The sequence below is a fragment of the Arachis ipaensis genome, chromosome B8 (assembly GCF_059453495.1).
Source record: "Arachis ipaensis isolate K30076 ecotype BB chromosome B8, ASM5945349v1, whole genome shotgun sequence".
Lineage (NCBI taxonomy): Eukaryota > Viridiplantae > Streptophyta > Magnoliopsida > Fabales > Fabaceae > Arachis > Arachis ipaensis.
The window spans coordinates 67980061-68002436 of record NC_142443.1 but is presented as its reverse complement, the minus strand read 5'-3'; the positions used below and the strand labels follow the sequence as shown (position 1 = coordinate 68002436).

The 22376-nt window shown below is 37.9% G+C and overlaps 1 pseudogene; it reads left to right on the top strand.

The window, feature by feature from the left end:
- LOC107611137 (phosphoinositide phosphatase SAC2-like) overlaps window positions 1-19768 on the top strand; it is a 34839-nt pseudogene extending 15071 nt beyond the window's left edge.
- The last annotated feature ends 2608 nt before the right edge of the window (window positions 19769-22376 follow it).

The following is a 22376-nucleotide window of genomic DNA, read 5'->3' as shown; positions in this document are numbered from 1 at the left end:
ATAATGATAATCAACTTGAAGATGGGTGTGGAAATAAGATATGGGATCCGGGAATATATGAGGATCAATTTTGGGAGCCCATGGTTTGTGAAGAACTCCATCAAGGCTTGAAGATATTAAAATTGAAGAATGGAGCTTATTGGAGATTCAAGCATTGGTGGATGTTCAAGGATAGCTTCAAGCACAAGCCACCTTGAGAGGAGCTCCCCATAAGTCCAACTTAAGGACAATAAACAAAAGTGCTAGGTGGGAGACAACCCACCATGGTAAAATCCTTTCATTTTCTCTTTTGTATATATTGGTAGAATTAGTTTAATCTCATATTTTGTTTAGTTAGTTAAGTATGTTTGGTAGTTTAAATATGTTAAATAAGGTTTTATGGTGTTTTGGTAGCTGTTTGGAGGTTTGGAATGCTTGGATTGGTGCAAAAACATAGAAAAATTTTTGAAAAACAGAGCACCATCCACGCGTACGCGTACATGGCGCGTACGCGCACTTCCAGCATTTTCGACCATTCACGCGCGCGCGCCATGCGTGCGTACGCGCGGATTGAGAAGTTCCAACCTCCATACATTTTCCAGAGAGTTGTGCCTGCGCCGCGCCAACGTTGTGCCTCTGGCACAAACCTACTTGCGCACACGCGCACATGACGCGTACGCGCCACTCTCGAAATAAGCCATCCGCGCGCGCGCGGCATGCGCGCGTACGCGCGGCATGCGCGCGTACGCGCGGATTTCCTTTCTTCACCACATTTCTTTTCTTCTCCTCTTTCTATTTCTTTCCTTCTCCTTTCTCCTACCCCTCATCCAACACTTCCAAACACCATGGATAACCATTTATTTTAGTTAGTTAATTAGTTAGTTAGTTAGTTGATTAGTTAGTTTTAGTTTAGTTTTCATTTTATTTTCTCTCTTTTCATCATAAGTGTTGGAGTATTGACTTTGTTTACTATACATTGCTATATCCCTTATTGCCTAAATGCTATTTTAGCATGACTTTTTTTAGATAATCTTTGTTGGATTCTATGATTGAGGTTATATTTTGTTACTTGGTTTTGAGTTCTTCATGCTTACCTTTTGAAAAAATACCAAGTGATGAGAATTGTCTTCGAGCTTATAACTCTTTTGAATTGCATGTTGTAGCTAGCCACCATGTGATTTGAACCGTATTCTTTGATTAGGCAATCTCTTGATGGATAATGTTGAGCATTTACCTTAATGCATTGTATTTCATGATTATATCCATCCATATGTTTGACTTGAATGCTTTCATGCTTCTCTAATGCTTGTCTTACCTTACAAGCTTACTTAAAGCATCTCAAGCACACTAGGATAAGTGAAGTGCATGCTTCTTTTGTGACATAGCTTTTATGCTAATGTGTATTCTAAACCGCGCAATTTAGAATTCACACACCTAATATTTCTTAATGTCACACTAATTCACTCACCTCATTCTAGTGATTTACCTCATTCCAACAATGTATGCTTCCTTGCTTTTATATCTTCTCATCTTATGGTGTTATATTTTTGTTTTTCATAACGAATGCACCACAAGCAACCATGGAGGCGGAAGAAAGAACACATAGCAATCCGGAGAGTCGCCGTACCCCCTTGCTCAACTTTGAGTGCACCGAGGACGGTGCAAACTTTTAAGTGTGGGGAGGTCGTCCGACCGGTCGGCGATTTTGGGTGACAAATTTCTAATCCCAACACTTTTGCATTTCATTTTAGGTTTTTTGGATTTTTGTTGCATTTTCTTATTTTTGCATATATATACACAATAAGCTTAGTCAAAATAATGAAATTTTCCAAGGATTTATATCTATAGGGCACCAATTGATTTGAGTGGAAAACTTTTCATAGAACTTGCTTGAATTATATATTTTGTGGAACATGATTTATGAGCTAAGAACACAAGCTTGTGAGATTTGAGCCTAATGGTGTGGTTACATCTTATAACCACTTATTTTTCCTTCTTGTGTGCATTATTCTCTTCCTATGATTGTGATCTTTGATTTGTTTGATTCTTTATGTCCATTATTTGGTGTATTCATGCATTTATATGATTGAGGCCATCATTTCATTAGCTCACTCACCCAAATGGCCTTACCTTCTATCTTCCTTTGTTAGCCAAATTTGAGCCTACGCTTAACCCACTTATTCTTATTTTAGCACATTACAAGCCTTAAAGCGAAAAACAATAATTGTCCCTTAATTTGGATCTTTGATTAGCTTAGGCTAGTGTGTGTGAGTATCATTCAAGTGTGGGAACCTTGGGACATTGGGTGAATAAAAGGGTATTTTGTATTGTTATTGAAAATATTGGGAATTGGGTACATACTCATGTATTGATCAAATGTAAAACCTTATGCATTGAGGTTCTTGTATATAAAAAGAAAAAAAATAAGAAAAACAAATAAAAGTGAAAAAGAAAAACAATATGGAAAAAAAGAAAAAAAAATATAGAAAAAGAAAGAAAAAAAGAATAAAAATAATAAAAAGGGGACAAAATGCCCCAAAGTGAAGCTCAATAAGATCAATGCATAAGTGCTGTGAAATGAAAAGAAAATGCATGAGTATGTGAAAAAGTGAGAAAATGGGTAGTTAGGTTAGAACTTAATTGTATAGGATGTCATAGGTTAGGTGGGAAGTTTAAGCTTATCAAAGATTCAAATTTCAAGCTCACTTGACCAAATATGCATCCTACCTTGACCCTAGCCCCATTACAACCAATGAAAAGACCTCATGATACTTGTATGCATGCATGAAATAAATGTTGATTGTTAGAAGAAAAACAAATCTTGGAAAGCATGAAATAGAGGAGAATTGAGTGAATCAACCCTAAACACTTGAGCGAATAGAGTGTAAACACTACCGGTGAGGGTTTGATGCTCAATTACATGTTTTCACCTATGATCATCATTCTTCATGCAAGTTTGTAAAAATACTTAATAACTCAATTCAATTGTGGATTAGACTTGCTAGTCCTTAGCCCTTGTGCATATATGTTTCTTGGGGATTGATTTATTTTGACCAAGCACTTGCATTCATTTAGATAGTTGCATATAGGTAGATTGCATTTAGTTAGTTTCCATTGAATAAATGCCATACCCTTACTTCATTCTTGGTTTAAGCATGAGGACATGCTTGGTTTAAGTGTGGGGAGGTTGACAAACCCCAATTTGACGGTTTATCTTGTATTGAATTTAGGGGATTTTATCACCTTTTACCCACATTTATTCAAGATATAGCATGGTTTTGTATATTCTCCTTTAATTGTGCTTAAGAGTGAAAACATGCTTTTTAGGACTCAAAATAGCTAAATTTAATTCACCTTGATTCTATTAGATGCCTTGATATGTTTGTTAAGTGATTTAAGGTTTAGGAGGCAAATGATTGGATCAAGGGAATGAAGAAAGAAAGCATGAAAAGTTGGAGAACTCATGAAGAAATGGAAGAACCGGAAAGCTGTCAAGCCGACCTCTTCGCACTTAATCAACCATAACTTGAGCTACAGAGGTCCAAATGATGCGGTTCTAGTTGAGTTGGAAAGCTAACATCCGGGGCTTCGAAACGATATAAGATTTGCCATAGTTGCTACACGTATGGTGGCGCGCACGCGCAAAGTACGCACACGCGCCGTTGCTGCCACCTGGTTCACTTAAAACAAAACGTGGCCAGCGATTTTAGAAGCCTTGTGGGCCCAATCCAACTCATTTCTGATGCTATTTAAGCCAAGGATTGAAAGGGAATCAACATACTTTTACATACTTTTCATACTTTAGATGTTAGTTACCAATTAGTTTAGTTTTAGCTTAGTTTAGTAGTGAGAGTTAGTTTCTAGAGAGAGAAGCTCTCACTTCTCTCTAGAATTAGGATTAGGTTTAGTTCTTAGATCTAGATTTTAATTCATCTTCTTCTACTTCTATCTTCTCAATTCCTTGTTGTTACATTCATTCTTCTTCCATCCTTTTGTTGTAATTTCCTTTATGTTGTTCTTGCATTTTGTTGTAGATCTACTTTTGTTCCTTCCTTTCTCTTTCAATTCAATTCAAGGTAAATCATAATAATTGTGTTCATTTGATTTGTTGTTGTTTAATTCCTTACAAATTGAGTAGTGTAGATTTACTCTTCTTGCAATTTTACTATGCTTTCCTTTCATGCCTTCCAAGTGTTTGATGAAATGCTTGGTTGGATTTTAGAGTAGAGTTTTATGTTCTTGGCTTGGAAAGGTAACTTAGGAACTCTTGAGTTACTAATGTCCAAGTAATTGATGATTGGGATTCATTGACTCTAGTTCTCACTAATTGAATTAGTGGAGAGTTAGGACTTATGGACTAGGATTGATATAGCTCATTTGACTTTCCTTTACTACTAGTTAGAGGATGATTTAATGAGATTAATCCTTGCCAATTCTCGTATTGTGGTTAGTGATTAGGATAGAGATCTTTGACCACCAACCCTTGCCAAGACCTTTTTAGCCATTAGTTTACTTTCTTACCATTTATCTTTCATGCTTCATATCAAAACCCCAAATATAACTCACAACCGATAACAAGACACTCCATTACAATTCCTAGGGAGAACGACCCGAGGTCCAATACTTCGGTTTATAAATTTTAGGGGTTTGTACTAGTGACAAACAACTTTTTGTATGAAAGGATTAGTGATTGGTTTAGAAACTATACTTACAACGAGAATTCATTTGTGAAATTCTATACCATCAAAAATCCATTCATCAGCCAGCTGAGTAAGAAGATCACTGAAATCCCTCCTAATGCTCTCCCAAGCAATACAGAAGAAAATCCAAAAGGAGAGTGCAAGGCCATTGATATAACCATCATGGCCGAATCCAAGAAGGAAGGGGAGGACGTGAATCCCAAGGAGGAAGACCTCCTGGGACGTCCAGTGATCAACAAGGAGTTTCCCTTTGAGGAACCAAAGGACTCTGAGGCTCATCTAGAGACCATAGAGATTCCATTAAACCTCCTTACGCCCTTCATGAGCTCTGATGAGTATTCTTCTTCTGAAGAGAATGAGGATGTTACTGAAGAGCAAGTTGCCAAGTTCCTTGGTGCAATCATGAAGTTGAATGCCAGCTTAATTGGTAAAGAGACTTGGGGAGATGAACCTCCCCTGTTCACCAATGAACTAAATGCATTGGATCAACTGAGATTGCCTCAGAAGAAACAGGATCCTGGAAAGTTCCTAATACCTTGTACCATAGGCACCATGACCTTTGAGAAGACTCTATGTGACTTTGGGTCAGGAATAAACCTCATGCCACTCTCTGTAATGGAGAAACTGGGAATCTTTGAGGTGCAAGCTGCTAGAATCTCATTAGAGATGGCAGACAATTCAAGAAAAGAGGCTTATGGACAGGTAGAGGACGTGTTAGTAAAGGTTGAAGGCCTTTACATCCCTGCTGATTTCATAATCCTAGATACTGGGAAGGATGAGGATGAATCCATCATCCTTGGAAGACCCTTCCTAGCCACAGCAAGAGCTGTGATTAATGTTGACAGAGGTGAACTAGTCCTTCAATTGAATGAGGACTCCCTTGTGTTTAAAACTCAAGGACATCCTTCTGTAAACATAGAAAAGAGGCACAGTAAGCTTCTCTCAGTACAGAGTCAACTAAAGCCCCCACAGTCAAACTCTAAGTTTGGTGTTGGGAGGCCTCAGCCAAACTCTAAGTTTGGTGTTGAACTCCCATATCCAAACTCTAAGTTTGGTGTTGGGAGTCTATAAAATTGACCTGATCACCTGTGTGGCTCCATGAGAGCCCACTGTCAAGCTATTGACATTAAAGAAGCGCTTGTTGGGAGGCAACCCAATTTTTATTTATCTAATTTTTTTTTATTTTATTGTTCTTTCATTATTTATTAGGTTCATGATCATGTGGAGTCACAAAATAAATAGAAAAATCAAAAACAGAATCAAAAACAGCAGAAGAAAAATCACACCCTGGAGGAAGGGCTTACTGGCGTTTAAACGCCAGTAAGGAGCATCTGGCTGGCGTTCAACACCAGAACAGAGCATGGATCTGGCGTTGAACGCCCAAAACAAGTAGCATCCTGGCGTTCAGACGCCAGGAATGCACACTGAGGAAAGCTGGCGTTGAACGCCAGTTCATGCTGCATCTGGGCGCTGAACGCCCAGAACAAGCATCAATTCGGCGTTTAAACGCCAGAATTGCATGCAAAGGCATTTTACATGCCTAATTGGTGCAGGGATGTAAATCCTTGACACCTCAGGATCTGTGGATCCCCCAAAATCATCTCAGTATCTGTGGACCCCACAGGATTCCTACCTACCTCCACTCATACTCTTCCCTCTTCTCAATGTTCATCTTCTCTTCCCAATAAACACCTTTCCCCAAAACCCTTCACCACTCACATCCATCCACTCTTCCCCATAAACCTACCTCATAAACCCTACCTACCTTCAAAATTCAAAATCACTTTCCCACCCAAACCCACCCTAAATGGCCGAACCTAACCCCTCTCCCTTCACTATATAAACCACTCCATTCTTCTTCATTTTTCACATAACAAAACCCTCTCATCCTCTTCTTGGCCGAGACACAACCCTCTCTCCCTCTCTTCTATTTTTTCTTCTTCTTCTTCTTTTCTTTCTTCTCTTGCTCAAGGTGAGCAATATTCTAAGTTTGGTGTCGTAAAAGCATAAAGCTTTTTATTTTTCCATTACCATTGATGGCACCTAAGACCGGAGAAACCTCTAGAAAAGGGAAAGGGAAGACAAAAGCTTCCACCTCCGAGTCATGGGAGATGGAAAGATTCATCTTCAAAGCCCATCAAGACTACTTCTATGATGTTGTGGCCAAGAAGAAGGTGATCCCCGAGGTCCCTTTCAAACTCAAGAAAAATGAGTATCTGGAGATCCAACATGAGATCCATAGAAGAGGTTGGGAAGTTCTAACAAACCCCATCCAACAAGTCGGAATTCTAATGGTTCAAGAGTTCTATGTTAATGCATAGATCACTAGGAACCATGATCAAAGTAAGAATCCGAACCCAAAGAATTATCTCACTATGGTTCGGGGGAATTACTTAGATTTTAGTCCGGAAAATGTGAGGTTGGCGTTTAACTTGCCAATGATGGAAGAGAACGCACGCCCCTACACAAGGAGGGTCAACTTTGATCAAAGGTTGGACCAAGTCCTCATGGACATATGTGTGGAAGGAGCTCAATGGAAGATTGACTCAAAAGGCAAACCGGTTCAACTAAGAAGATTGGACCTTAAGCCTGTAGCTAGAGGATGGTTGGAGTTTATTCAACGCTCAATCATTCCTACTAGCAACCGGTCTGAAGTTACTATAGACTGGGCCATCATGATCCATAGCATCATGATTGGAGAAGAGGTGGAGGTTCATGAGATTATACCTCAAGAACTCTACAAAGTGGCTGACAAGTCCTCCACTATGGCAAGGTTAGCTTTTCCCCACCTCATTTGCCATCTATGCAATTCAGCTGGGATTGACATAGAGGGAGATATCCTCATTGATGAGGACAAGCCCATCACTAAGAAAAGGATGGAGCAAACAAGAGAGCCTATTCATGGATCTCAAGAGACGCATGAAGAAGCTCATCACCAAGAAATCCCTGAGATGCCTCAAGGGATGCACTTTCCTCCACAGAATTTTTGGGAGCAAATCAACACCTCCCTAGGAGAATTAAGTTCCAACATGGGACAATTAAGGGTGGAACATCAAGAGCACTCCATCATCCTTCACGAAATTAGAGAAGATCAAAAAGCTATGAGGGAGGAGCAACAGAGACAAGGAAAAGACATAGAAGAGCTCAAAGACATCATTGGTTCCTCAAGAAGGAAACGCCACCATCACTAAGGTGGACTCATTCCTTGTTCTCAAATTTTCTGTTTTTCATTTTCTTTATGTTAAATGCTTATCTATGTTAGTGTCTTATTACATGATCATTAGTATTTAGTAGCTTTGTCTTAAAGTTATGAATATCCTATGAATCCATCACCTCTCTTAAAGGAAAAATATTTTTAATTCAAAAGAACAAGAAGTACATGAGTTTCGAATTTATCCTTGAACTTAGTTTAATTATATTGATGTGGAGACAATACTTTTTGTTTTCTGAATGAATGCTTGAACAGTGCATATGTCTTTTGAAGTTGTTGTTTATGAATGTTAAATATGTTGGCTCTTGAAAGAATGATGACAAGGAGACATGTTATTTGATAATATAAAAAATCATAAAAATGATTCTTGAAGCAAGAAAAAGTAGTGAATACAAAAGCTTGCAGAAAAAAAAAGAAAAAAAAATAGAAAAAGAAAAAGCAAGCAGAAAAAGCCAAAAGCTCTTAAAACCAAAAGACAAGAGCAAAAAGCCAATAACCCTTAAAACCAAAAGGCAAGGGTAAATAAAAAGGATCCCAAGGCTTTGAGCATTAGTGGATAGGAGGGCCTAAAGGAATAAAATCCTGGCCTAAGCGGCTAAACCAAGCTGTCCCTAACCATGTGCTTGTGGCGTGAAGGTGTCAAGTGAAAACTTGAGACTGAGCGGTTAAAGTCAAGGTCCAAAGCAAAAGAAGAGTGTGCTTAAGAACCTTGGACACCTCTAATTGGGGACTTTAGCAAAGCTGAGTCACAATCTGAAAAGGTTCACCCAATTATGTGTCTGTGGCATTTATGTATCCGGTGGTAATACTAGAAAACAAAGTGCTTAGGGCCACGGCCAAGACTCATAAACTAGCTGTGTTCAAGAATCAACATACTGAACTAGGAGAATCACTAACACTATCTGAACTCTGAGTTCCTATAGATGCCAATCATTCTGAACGTCAATGGATAAAGTGAGATGCCAAAACTATTCAAGAGGCAAAAAGCTACAAGTCCCGCTCATCTGATTGGAGCTATGTTTCATTGATAGTTTGGAATTTATAGTATATTCTCTTCTTTTTATCCTATTTGATTTTCAGTTGCTTGGGGACAAGCAACAATTTAAGTTTGGTGTTGTGATGAGCGGATAATTTATACGCTTTTTGGCATTATTTTTAGTAGGATCTAGTTACTTTTAGGGATGTTTTTATTAGTTTTTATGTTAAATTCACATTTCTGGACTTTACTATGAGTTTGTGTATTTTTCTGTGATTTTAGGTATTTTCTGGCTGAAATTGAGGGACTTGAGCAAAAATCAGATTCAGAGGTTGAAAAAGGACTGCTGATGCTGTTGGATTCTGACCTCCCTGCACTCAAAGTGGATTTTCTGGAGCTACAGAAATCAAAATGGCGCGCTTCCAATTGTGTTGGAAAGTAGACATCCAGGGATTTCGAGCAATATATAATAGTCCATACTTTGGCCGAGTTTAGACGACGCAAAAGGGCGTTGAACGCCAGTTCTACGCTGCAGTCTGGAGTTAAACGCCAGAAACACGTCACGAACCAGAGTTGAACGCCAAAAACACGTTACAACTTGGCGTTCAACTCCAAAAGAAGCCTCTGCACGTGTAAACTTCAAGCTCAGCCCAAGCACACACCATGTGGGCCCCGAAAGTGGATTTATGCATCAATTACTTACTTCTGTAAACCCTAGTAACTAGTTTAGTATAAATAGGACTTTTTACTATTGTATTTGACATCTGGGGACGTCTAGTTCTTAGATCATGGGGGCTGGCCATTCGGCCATGCCTAAACCTTTCACTTATGTTTTTTTCAACGGTAGAGTTTCTGCACTCCATAGATTAAGGTATGGAGCTCTGCTGTTCCTCATGATTTAATGCAAAGTACTACTGTTTTATATTCAATTCAACTTATTCCGCTTCTAAGATATACATTTGCACCCAAGAACATGATGAATGTGATGATTATGTGACACTCATCATCATTCTCACTTATGAACGCGTGCCTGACAAACACTTCCGTTCTACATGCAAATAAGCTATAATGAGTTTCTCTTAGATATCTAATACAGAGGACCGAGTCTGAGATATTAGAATCTTCGTGGTATAAGTTAGAACCCATGGATGGCCATTCCTACGATCTGGAAAGTCTAAACCTTGTCTGTGGTATTTCGAGTAGGATCTGGGAAGGGATGGCTGTGACGAACTTCAAACTCGCGAGTGCTGGGCATAGTGACAGACGCAAAAGGAGGGTGAACCCTATTCCAGTATGATCGAGAACCTCCAGATGATTAGCCGTGCCGTGACAGAGCATTTGGACCTTTTTCACAGAGAGGATGGGATGTAGCCATTGACAATGGTGATGCCCTATATAAAGCTTTCCATGGAAAGGAGTAGGAAGGATTGGATGAAGACAACAGGAAAGCAGAGGTTCAGAGGAACGAAAGCATCTCTATACACTTATCTGAAATTCTCACCAATGAATTACATAAGTATTTCTATCTTTATTTTCTGTTTATTTATTATTATTATTATTCGAAAACTCCATAACCATTTGATATCCGCCTGACTGAGATTTACGAGGTGACCATAGCTTGCTTCAAGCCGACAATCTCCGTGGGATCGACCCTTACTCACGTAAGGTTTTATTACTTGGACGACCCAGTGCACTTGCTGGTTAGTTGTATCTAAGTTATGACAAATCATGAATTAAGATTAGAGCACCATGTTTTTGGAGCCGTTACCAGGGATCACAATTTCGTGCACCAGTGGCGTATGTGTATTGATTACAGAAGGCTCAATACAGCCACCAGGAAGGATCATTTTCCTTTACCATTCATAGACCATATGCTAGAAAGACTAGCAGGTCATGAATACTACTGTTTTTTGGATGGCTATTCAGGTTACAACCAAATTGCAGTAGATCCTCAGGTCCAAGAGAAAATAGCATTCACATGTCCTTCAGGAGTGTTTGCCTACAGAAGGATGCCTTTTGGTCTGTGCAATGCACCTGCAACCTTTCAGAGGTGCATGCTCTCTATCTTCTCTGATATGGTAGAGAAATTCTTGGAAGTCTTCATGGATGACTTTTCAGTATTTGGAGACTCATTCAGCTCCTGCCTTGACCATTTAGCACTTGTTTTGAAAAGATGCCAAGAGACCAACCTGGTTTTAAAATGGGAAAAATGTCACTTTATGGTGACTGAAGGAATTGTCCTTGGGCATAAAATTTCAAACAAGGGAATAGAAGTGGATCAAGCTAAAGTGGAAGTGATTGAAAAACTACCACCACCTGGCAATGTTAAGGCAATTAGAAGCTTTCTGGGGCATGCAGGATTCTATAGGAGGTTTATAAAGGATTTTTCGAAAATTGCAAAACCTCTGAGTAACCTGCTAGCTGCTGACACGCCATTTGTGTTTGACACAGAGTGTCTGCAGGCGTTTGAAACTCTGAAAGCTAAGCTGGTCACAACACCAGTTATTTCTGCACCAGACTGGACATTACCATTCGAACTAATGTGTGATGCCAGTGACCATGCCATTGGTGCAGTATTGGGGCAGAAGCATGACAAGCTTTTGCATGTCATTTATTATGCTAGCCGTGTTTTAAATGATGCCCAAAAGAATTACACAACCACAGAAAAATAATTACTTGCAGTGGTTTATGCCATTGACAAGTTTAGTTCATACTTAGTAGGATCAAAAGTGATTGTGTACACTGACCATGCTGCTCTTAAATATCTACTCACAAAGCAGGATTCAAAACCCAGGCTCATAAGATGGGTGTTGCTTCTGCAAGAGTTTGATATAGAAATAAGAGACAGAAAAGGGACAGAGAACCAAGTGACTGATCATCTGTCCCGGATAGAACCAGTAGAAGGGGCGTTTCCCCCCTCTATTGAGATCTCTGAAACCTTTCCAGATGAGCAATTATTCGCCATTCAGGAAACACCTTGGTTTGCAGACATTGCAAACTATAAAAGCTGCAAGATTTATACCCAAGGAGTACAGCAAGTAGCAAAAGAAAAAATTAATTAGTGATGCAAAGTACTACTTGTGGGATGAACCCTATCTCTTTAAGAGATGTGCAGACGGAATAATCCGTAGGTGTGTGCCTGGAGGAGAAGCACAGAAGATCTTATGGCATTGTCATGGATCACAATATGGAGGCCATTTCGGAGGTGAGCGAACAGCTACCAAGGTCCTCCAATGTGGCTTCTACTGGCCTACCCTCTATAGAGATTCCCGAGAGTTTGTACGTAACTGTGACAGTTGCTAGAGAGCTGGTAATCTGCCTCATGGTTATGCCATGCCTCAACAAGGAATCTTGAAGATTGAGTTGTTTGATGTATGGGGTATTGACTTCATGGGGCCTTTCCCACCATCATACTCAAACACTTATATTCTGGTGGCAGTCGACTATGTATCCAAATGGGTAGAGGCCGTTGCCACACCCACTAATGATACTAAGACAGTGCTGAAGTTCCTCCAGAAACATATCTTCAGCAGGTTTGGTGTCCCTAGAGCACTAATCAGTGATGGGGAACTCACTTCTGCAACAAACAGCTTTACTCTGCTATGGTCCGGTATGGAATTAGCCACAAGGTGGAAACTCCATATCATCCACAGACAAACGGGCAAGCTGAAGTCTCTAATAGAGAACTAAAAAGAATCCTGGAATGGACTGTAAGTACCCGTAGAAAGGACTGGGCGAGAAGCTTGGATGATGCTCTGTGGGCTTACAGAACAGCATTCAAGACTCCTATAGGGACCTCTCCATACCAGCTTGTGTATGGTAAGGCCTGTCATCTACCCGTGGAACTGGAGCATAAGGCCTACTGGGCAACCAGATTCCTAAACTTTGATGCCAAATTAGCTGGAGAAAAAAGATTGCTCCAACTGAATGAGCTAGAGGAATTCAGACTCACTGCTTTCGAAAATGCCAAGCTTTACAAAGAGAAAGCAAAAAGGTGGCATGACAGAAAGCTATCATCTAGAGTCTTTGAACCAGGACAGAAGGTTCTGCTATTTTACTCTAGGTTCAGGCTATTCCCCAGGAAATTGAAATCCCAGTAGAGGGGACCATATGTGATTACAAGTGTGTCACCATATGGCTATGTGGAGCTTCAAGACATTGATTCTAATAAGAAGTTCATTGTTAATGGACAGAGAATCAAGCATTATCTTGAAGGCAATGTTGAGCAAGAGTGCTCAAGGCTGAGGCTAGATTAAAAGCTCAGCAAGGTCCAGCTAAAGACAATAAAGAAGCGCTTGCTGGGAGGTAACCCAGCCATTAGCAAAACTTTTTTTTTCTTTTCTTCTATTTATTTTTAATTATACAAGTTTAATATAAATAATCTTCAAGGTAAAGAATCCATTGCATAAGTTCACAAGGTTACAGAAGGATTCAGAGTACAAAACAGGGAAAAGGAGCTCACTGGCAAGAAAACGCCAGTAAGAGGTACAACTCTATTGGGCGTTAAACGCCATACTTGCAGCATCCTGGGCGTTCAAAAAAATGCCCAGTGACGAAAGATTTCTGGTGTTTAACGCCAGCCATAAGCAACAGCTGGGCGTTAAACGCCCAAAAGAGGCTACAAATGGGCGTTAAACGCCCAAAACATGCAGCAGTTGGGCGTTTAACGCCAGGATTGTGGAGGGGAGGAAGTTTTTGTTCCAACTTGATTTTTTTCAAATTTTCATAGTTCCATCCATACTTTCTTGCATAAACATGTTTTCATACTTTCATTTTTCAAACTCTTTTCCAAAAATATTGAACATATCTTAATCCTAAAATTAAATCTTTCTCAATTCTTCTTCAACCTCTTTTCAAATCTTTTTCAAAACAAATCTATCTTTTTCAAATCTTTTTAACTCATGAATATCTTTTTCAAATCTTCACAATAACCTTAAAAAAAAAACAAATCTATTTTTTTTCAAATATCTTTCATATCTTTTCAATTTTAAATTACATCTTTTTCCTATCATACTTATCTTTTACAAATCACATGTTCTATCATATCTTTTTCAAAAAAATTTTCGAAAACCCACCCCCCTTCCCTTTAAATCCTCGTTCGGCCTCCCTCCTCTCCTCCAAAATTCGAACATGGGTCTCCCTATATCCCTCTTCTTTCCTTTCTTTTCCTTGAGGATAAGCAACCCTCTAAGTTTGGTGTGTTTATTCGTGATCACTAAGCCAATACCCACCAAGATCATGGTTCCTAAGGGAAAACAAACCACCTCAAGAGGCAAGAAAGAGAATATTCCAAAACCACTTTGGAATCAAGGGAAGTTCTTAACCAAAGAACATTCAGACCATTACTACAAAATAATGGGTCTAAGGTCAGTGATCCCGGAAGTTAAATTTGATTTGAAAGAAGACAAATATCCGGAGATCCAAGAGCAAATTCGAAACAGGAGCTGGGAAATCCTAGCTAATCCTGAGACAAAGGTGGGAAGAAACATGGTTCAGGAATTCTACTCTAATCTGTGGCAGACAGACAGGCAGAGAATAGCTGGAACCGCATTTTATGACTATCAAACTCTGGTCAGAGGGAAGATTGTTCACCTTCACCCTGACAAAATAAGAGAGATCTTCAACCTGCCTCAACTGCAAGATGACCCAGACTCCTTTAATAGGAGAATGATGAGACCAAATCAGAGCTTGGACAAAATTCTAGAGGACATATGCCTCCCTAGAGCCAAATGGACAACCAACACAAAGGGTGTCCCAAACCAACTCAAGAGAAGAGATCTCAAACCAGTCGCCAGAGACTGGCTGGACTTCATTGGGCGCTCTATACTGCCCACTAGCAACCGCTCTGAAGTCACCATTAGAAGAGCAGTGATGATTCATTGCATTATGCTGGAAAAAGAAGTTGAAGTTCATCAGTTGATTTCTTGTGAGCTTTACAAAATTGTAAACAAGAACTCCAAAGATGCCAAATTGGCCTATCCAAGCTTAATCTCTCTGTTATGTAAGGATGCTGGGGTAAAAATAGGAGTAGATGAGTATATCTCAGTTGAGCAACCAATCACCAAAAAGTCAATGGAAGGACAAGTGCAGGACGACCCCATCAAGAGGAGAGGACAGGAGTTTCTCCCGGAAATTCCTCAATTTGAATACTGGGGGCGCCTAGTAGCATCTATCACCAAGTTACAAGAAGCTATGGATCAACTGAAGGAAGAACAGCAAAATCAAAACAACATGCTCTACAAACTGCTTAGGGAACAAGAAGAGCAAGGGCGTGAACTGAAGGAACTAAAGCGCCAGAAGCTATCTCTTGAAGGACCAAGCACCCCACAGACTAAAGAGGCATCTACCTCCCAAAATAAAGGTTGTTGAGTCCTAACTCTATGATAACCTTTTATCTATTTTAAAAGTACATGAGTATTAGAATTAGAGTCATTTGTCTTTATGTCTTTAATTTCCTTTCTTTTATTATTAATTGTTTGCTTTTTATGCCTATTTTAGATTATTTCTATTAAATAATAAATAAAGATTAGAGTCTATGCCTTAGAGTTATGAATGTCCTATGAATCCATCACCTTTTTTAAATGAAAAATGTTTTCTAAAAAAGAAAAAGAAGTACATGAATTTCAAATTTTAAAATAGTTTAATTATTTTGATGTGGTGGCAATACTTTTTGTTTTCTGAATGAATGCTTGAACAGTGCATATTTTTGAATTTGTTGTTTATGAATGTTAAAATTGTTGGCTCTTGAAAGAATAATGGAAAAGGAGAAATGTTATTGATAATCTGAAAAATAAAAAAAAATGATTCTTGAAGCAAGAAAAAGCAATGAATAGAAAGCTTGAAAAAAAAAAAGAAAGAAAAAGAAAAAAAGCAAGAAGAAAAAGCCAATAGCCCTTTAAACCAAAAGGCAAGGTTAAAATAAAAAGGATCCAAGGCTTTGAGCATCAGTGGATAGGAGGGCCCACAGGAATAAAATCCTGGCTTAAGCGGCTACACCAAGCTATCCCTAACCATGTGCTTGTGGCGTGAAGGTGTCAAGCGAGAAGCTTGAGACTGAGCGGTTAAAGTCATGGTCCAAAGCAAAAAGAGTGTGCTTAAGAGCTCTAGACACCTCTAACTGGGGACTTTAGCAAAGCTGAGTCACAATCTGAAAAGTTTCACCCAGTTATGTGTCTGTGGCATTTATGTATCTAGTGGTAATACTGGAAAACAAAATGCTTAGGGTCACGGCCAAGACTCATAAAGTAACTGTGTTCAAGAATCAACATACTGAACTAGGAGAATCAATAACACTATCTGAATTCTGAGTTCCTATAGATGCCAATCATTCTGAACTTCAAAGGATAAAGTGAGATGCCAAAACTGTTCAGAAGCAAAAAGCTAATAGCCCCGCTCATCTAATTAAGACTGATCTTCATAGATGTTTTTGGAATTCATTGTATATTCTCTTCTTTTTATCCTACTTTGTTTTTAGTTGCTTGGGGACAAGCAACAATTTAAGTTTGGTGTTGTGATGAGCGGATAATTTATACGCTTTTTGGCATTATTTTTAGGTAGTTTTTAATATATTTTAGTCACTTTTTATTATATTTTTATTAGTTTTTAAATAAAAATCACATTTCTGGACTTTACTATGAGTTTGTGTGTTTTTCTGGGATTTCAGGTAATTTCTGGCTGAAATTGAGGGACCTGAGCAAAAGTCTGATTCAGAGGCTGAAAAAGGACTGCAGATGCTGTTGGATTCTGACCTCCCTACACTCGAAATGGATTTTCTAGAGCTACAGAAGCCCAATTGGTGGCTCTCAATTGTTTTGGAAAGTAGACATCCAGGGCTTTCCAGTAATATATAATAGTCCATACTTTGCTCAAAGATAAACGACGTAAACTGGCGTTATCCATTATGGCGTTAAACGCCAGAAACAGGTTACAAGTTGGAGTTAAATGCCCAAACCAAGTTACAACCTAGCGTTCAACTCTAGAAACAGCCTAGGCACGTGTAAAGCTCAAGTCTCAGTCCCAACACACACCAAGTGGGCCCTGGAAGTGGATTTCTGCACTATCTATCGTAGTTTACTCATTTTCTATAAACCTAGGTTACTAAGTTAGTATTTAAACAACTTTTAGAGATTTATTTTGTATCTCATGACATTTTCACGTTTTACATTGTATCTCAACGGCATGAGTCTCTAAACTCCATGATTGGGGGTGAGGAGCTCTGCTGTGTCTCGATGAATTAATGCAATTACTTCTGTTTTCTATTCAAACACACTTGTCTCTATTCTAAGATATTCACTCACACTTAACCATGATGAATGTGATGATCCGTGACACTCATCACCATCCTCAACCCATGAACGCGTGCCTGACAACCACTTCCGTTCTACCTTAGATTGAGTGTGTATCTCTTTGATTCCTGGTTCACGTATTTGATTGCATCTCCTGACAACAGAGCATTCGAATTCGTGAGATCAGAGTCTTCGTGGTATAGGCTAGAATTATTGGCGGCCATTCCTGAGATCTGAAAATTCTAAACCTTATCTGTGATATTCCGAGTAGGATCTGGGATGGGATGACTGTGACGAGCTTCAAACTCACGAGTTTTGGGCGTAGTGACAGACGCAAAAGGATCAATGGATCCTATTCCAACATGAGTGAGAACCGACAGATGAGTAGCCGTGCGGTGACAGTGCATTTGGACCATTTTCACTGAGAGGACGGATGGTAGCCATTGACACCGGTGATCCACCAACATACAGCTTGCCATGGAATGGAAGGAGTCTTGCGTGCGTGAAGAAGAAGACAGTAGGAAAGCGGAGATTCAGAAGACAGAGCATCTCCAAAACCTCAATCTGTTCTCCATTACTGCACAACAAGTAACCTTTATTTCATGTTATTTAGTTTTCATAAACAAAAGTAATTTTTATCATTAATCTCCTGACTAAGATTTACAAGATAACCATAGATTGCTTCAAGCCGACATTCTTCGTGGGATCGACCCTTACTCACGTAAGGTATTACTTGGATGACCCAGTGCACTTGCTAGTTAGTTGTGCGGAGTTGTGAAAAGTGTGAATCACAATTTCGTGCACCACTATGTAGATCAAACTTTCTATTTCTAGCAGGGATTTTCACTTGACTATCATTGTTAGGCACTCGTGGCACTATGCCGGGACAAGGTTTGTACTTTTCCAATCCTTTATATGAGTTTGTCACATGATAAAGCTACATTCTGTTTCAATTCTTTACACTTGCAGTCATTGAAGATATACATCTGCTTCTGTTTACATTTTAATTTTTCTAATTGAGGTTTTTTTTACTGGTTTCTACCAAGTACTTCAATCCATGAAATGCATGTAAACGGGTGATTTATCACCCAGAAACTTGGCATTTTCCTGCAAATTTTGGCATTTTTATCTTACTTATTTCTTCACATTTTCCTTGCTTGTTGTATCTTGTGATGCAGATATCTGAAACGAGGAGTGAATGAAAAGGGAAGAGTAGCTAATGATGTTGAGACAGAGCAGATAGTCTTTGCAGATGCTCGTGATGGAAGCCCGATGAAAATAAGTTCCGTGGTGCAGATCCGAGATTCAATCCCTCTATTCTGGTCTCAAGAAGCCTTTCCATTGAACAAAAAACCTGACATTATATGTATGATATGGAAGCAACTATTCTTTGCTTGTTATGGCTTGCTTGTTGTGTAATTTTTTCTGGGAGCTTTTTTGCTTCTTTTTTCTTTTTCTAGTATCAAAGAAGGACAACACCTTTGAAGCCACAAGGCTTCATTTTGAAAATCTTGTTAAGAGATATGGAAATCCAATTATCATATTGAACTTGATTAAGGTAGGCAGTTTCCCATTTCTAATGAACAATTAGGAATATTGAATTTCTCGGTTGTGTCTAACCTCTAAACTAGAATGTTTTCTGATTTTCATTTTTTTGTTCAAGACACATGAGAAGAAACCACGAGAAACTATTCTTTGAGCTGAGTTTGCTAATGCTGTTAGGTCTATAAACAAAAATATGAAAGGGGAAAATCATCTGAGGTTCCTCCATTGGGTTTTTCATCGACACTCAAGACGGTAACTTGCTCTTCCCTCCAACCGTTTCAGTTTTTTATTCTTGGGTATTATTTTGACTTTATTGGATCAATTACTTCAGCAGCAAAGCTACTAATGTGTTGACCCAACTAGGGAAAGGGGCTGCATATGCGTTGAAGCTGACTGGTGTCTTCTACTGTTCCCTGACACCAAACTTGACACCAGAGGGACTGTTCCAATATTCCTTCACACGGTATGTTCTATAACAGCACTTTGGATGCTGTTTGCTGATGTATTTTCCCATTGAATTACTTTTTATATATTTTGATAATTTATTAGATGATCTTTTTATTAAGCAATAACCAGGAATTTTTCTGCTTGTCTCTACAGCAATTAATAATTGCTTTTTGTTTGAAGCACTAGTTAATAATTTTATTGGTGATTTTATTTAATATAATGCATGAATAAGAATTCCATTGGTAACTCTTTGACAAAATAAGCTAGCATGGACAAGGATGTTGATAGGGGAGCAGAAGTTAATAATTGTTACTATAGTGGTGATGAGAACAAAGAGTACAGTGTCAGACCCGAGATGCTTCAAGCTGGGGTCTTAAGAACAAATTGCATAGACTGCTTGGATCGTACTAATGTTGCTCAATATGCTTATGGACTAACTGCACTTGGACGCCAGCTGTAAGTTTTAGAATTCAGTGAATCCCCATATATTGATCTTGATAACTCTTTGGAGAAGGAATTAATGGCAGTCTATGAGTCCATGGGTGACACATTAGCTTTTCAATATGGGGGCTCTGTAGCGCATAATAAGGTAACCTTTGCAACCTTTGGGCTTCATGAATTATGAGTCCAGTATGGGATCAATTGGAACGGGCAATTGGAAAGGCCAAGAAGGAAAAGCTGAAACAGAAGAGATGGAATGAGGCTTATGTTAGCTATTATGAGAAGGTTAGAGCGTCAAGTAGTTCTAGTGCAGTTCCACTACCACCGCCACCGCCGCCACCCTCAATCTCTTCAGATGGGGACTATGATGATGATGAAGATGAAGATGACACTGAAGACTATAGCTGATAGTTTTAGTATGGTTGAACAATATACTAGGAGTTATAGTTGATGATCAATACACTTTGTTTACGTTTTGAATTATATTGACTTGCTTGTTTATAGTACTTTTCTTTTAGTTTGATAATACGATGAATTTGTTTATTTTTTTTTTGAAATATTATAAATATTCGAATACAAATTAGATAAAAATTTGTATTAAATTTATATTTATTTTGTATAAAAATAAGTTTATTTTGTAATTAGAAAAATCTAAAAAATATTCTATTTTACCTTATTGACGGATTTACAGACGGATTTTCTGTCTGTATTCAGAGTGTGAGATGATTTTCCAAGGTTCAAATTACAGACGGAAAATCCATCAGAAAATTCGTCTGTAATTACCGACGAAAAATCCGTCGGAAAGTTCAACGTTTCAGGGAAATGGATGGAGAATTTACAGAGGAAAAATTCGTCAGTAACTGGTAAAAATCCGTCGGTAATTTTTTGACGGAAAAAAATCCGTCGGTAAATAATTTCCGACAAGGCTTTTATAGAGGGACAAAATCCATCGGTAATTTCGTCGGTAACCAAAAATCCGTCTGTAATAAAGACTAAATATGTCTAAATCTGTCTGTATTAATCCATTTTCTAGTTGTGGAAGCTAGTATACAACATTGGAATGTGCCGACTAAGAGATGTCAAGTGATGTAATTATCAGGAAGAGTAATACGGGTTGTGCTCTTTTTTTAACTTCGATTTTTGTCCCACCCTGGATTTTTTTTGTAAGATTTTTAACGAGACAAATACCTATCATAATCATTTTTATGTACTCTTTTTCCTTAATTAAATTCTTTTTAGGATTTTTAATTAGTAATATTTTAATGAGGTATTAGTCTACTACTACTACTGGGTCATCTAAGGAGGAGTGTTCTAAATGTAATTGTTATGGATGCCTTAGTTTATAACTGTATTTTAATATTTGAATAGATAGAGTCAATTATAAATATAACCTAGTTAAGTCAATTAGAAATTAGATCTTTGACTTTAAATAGCTTCCTTTTTAATGTTTTTTAAAAACCACAATTATTAATAAGGTCATCTATTATTCTTCTTATTCTCTTTCGTCTTTCTTCTTTTCTCAAATCCTAACTATTATTTTCATAATAAGTCTCATTTAATTTTTATTTTAAATTTACAAAAATTTAAATAACACAAATTGTTAGTCACTCTCGTTTTCATTTTTTAAATTTAAAAATATTTAAATTAACCAAAACATTATTAATGAGTTTCATTTAAAAAAAATTAAAATTTTAGAATATGAAATTTTTAATAACGATTTTTATTTTTTATATTATAAATATTTTTTATCCAAAACGTTAGTAATAATTTATTTTATACTCTAACGGATTTTATATTTACCGAGAAAGTCTAGGGGACTAGCACTTTTATTAAAATCTGGCCAGCATTTAACCAACAAAAGAAAAGTGAGTAATTCCACACCATTGGATGAAATCTCACACCATTAAAAATATCAATGATGACTAATTCCCCTAACACTCTTCTTTACTATATTTGTCAAAGAACTCTTATATTTTGTAAAAATACACATCTGACCCTAAAAATTTGCCAGCGATATACAAAACAATAAAAAGTAAAAAAAAAATAAAAAAAATATAAACACATCACTTATATTATGAATTTTTTTTGTCTTCGTGGACAAAAAACAGATTATTTATAACTGAGATTTTTTTTCCATCAAATGAAAGCATATGAAAAACTTACAACAAAAAATAAAAATATAATACTTAAAAAAAACAGAGAAAGGTTATAATACTATCAATTTGATAGGTCTCTACCAAAATCTACGAGTTAAACGAGACAGGATCGATGGATTGATCACTTTGGACATGCATAATTTTTCATCTCAACTCGCCGTATTTATCATATCCACTTGTATAGTTTAGCAGTTATCTTTCTCAAAAGTAATCTCTATCTCATAGCAAATGAAATCGATAGAAAAGAATTTGTCAAAAAGTTAATTCTTGTATATTTGAAAAAACTATGTGTTAGTCGAAAATAATTAATTTCGAAGAAGGGAGTTATTCAAGAATTAGTGGGCATGTATTCTCAGAAGGTAGTTTACATCAGGAAGGCATTTTGACAATGAGTCGAAGTTTGATTATCATAGTTGGTCGATGAGTTGATCGATGAAGTAAATCGAAGACTTCAAGATTCGAAGATTACTTTTTGGACGTTACGTTACAAAGTAGAGCATGTTTTCATCAACATGGGAGTTACATTTTAATTTGATTGGCTGGAGATGGCTCTAAATAGGAGAAGGCTCGAAGACACAAGGGTTGGAACTTTGTTTCAAAAATTAAATTTCAGCGAATTTCTGATTTTGCTTCGAG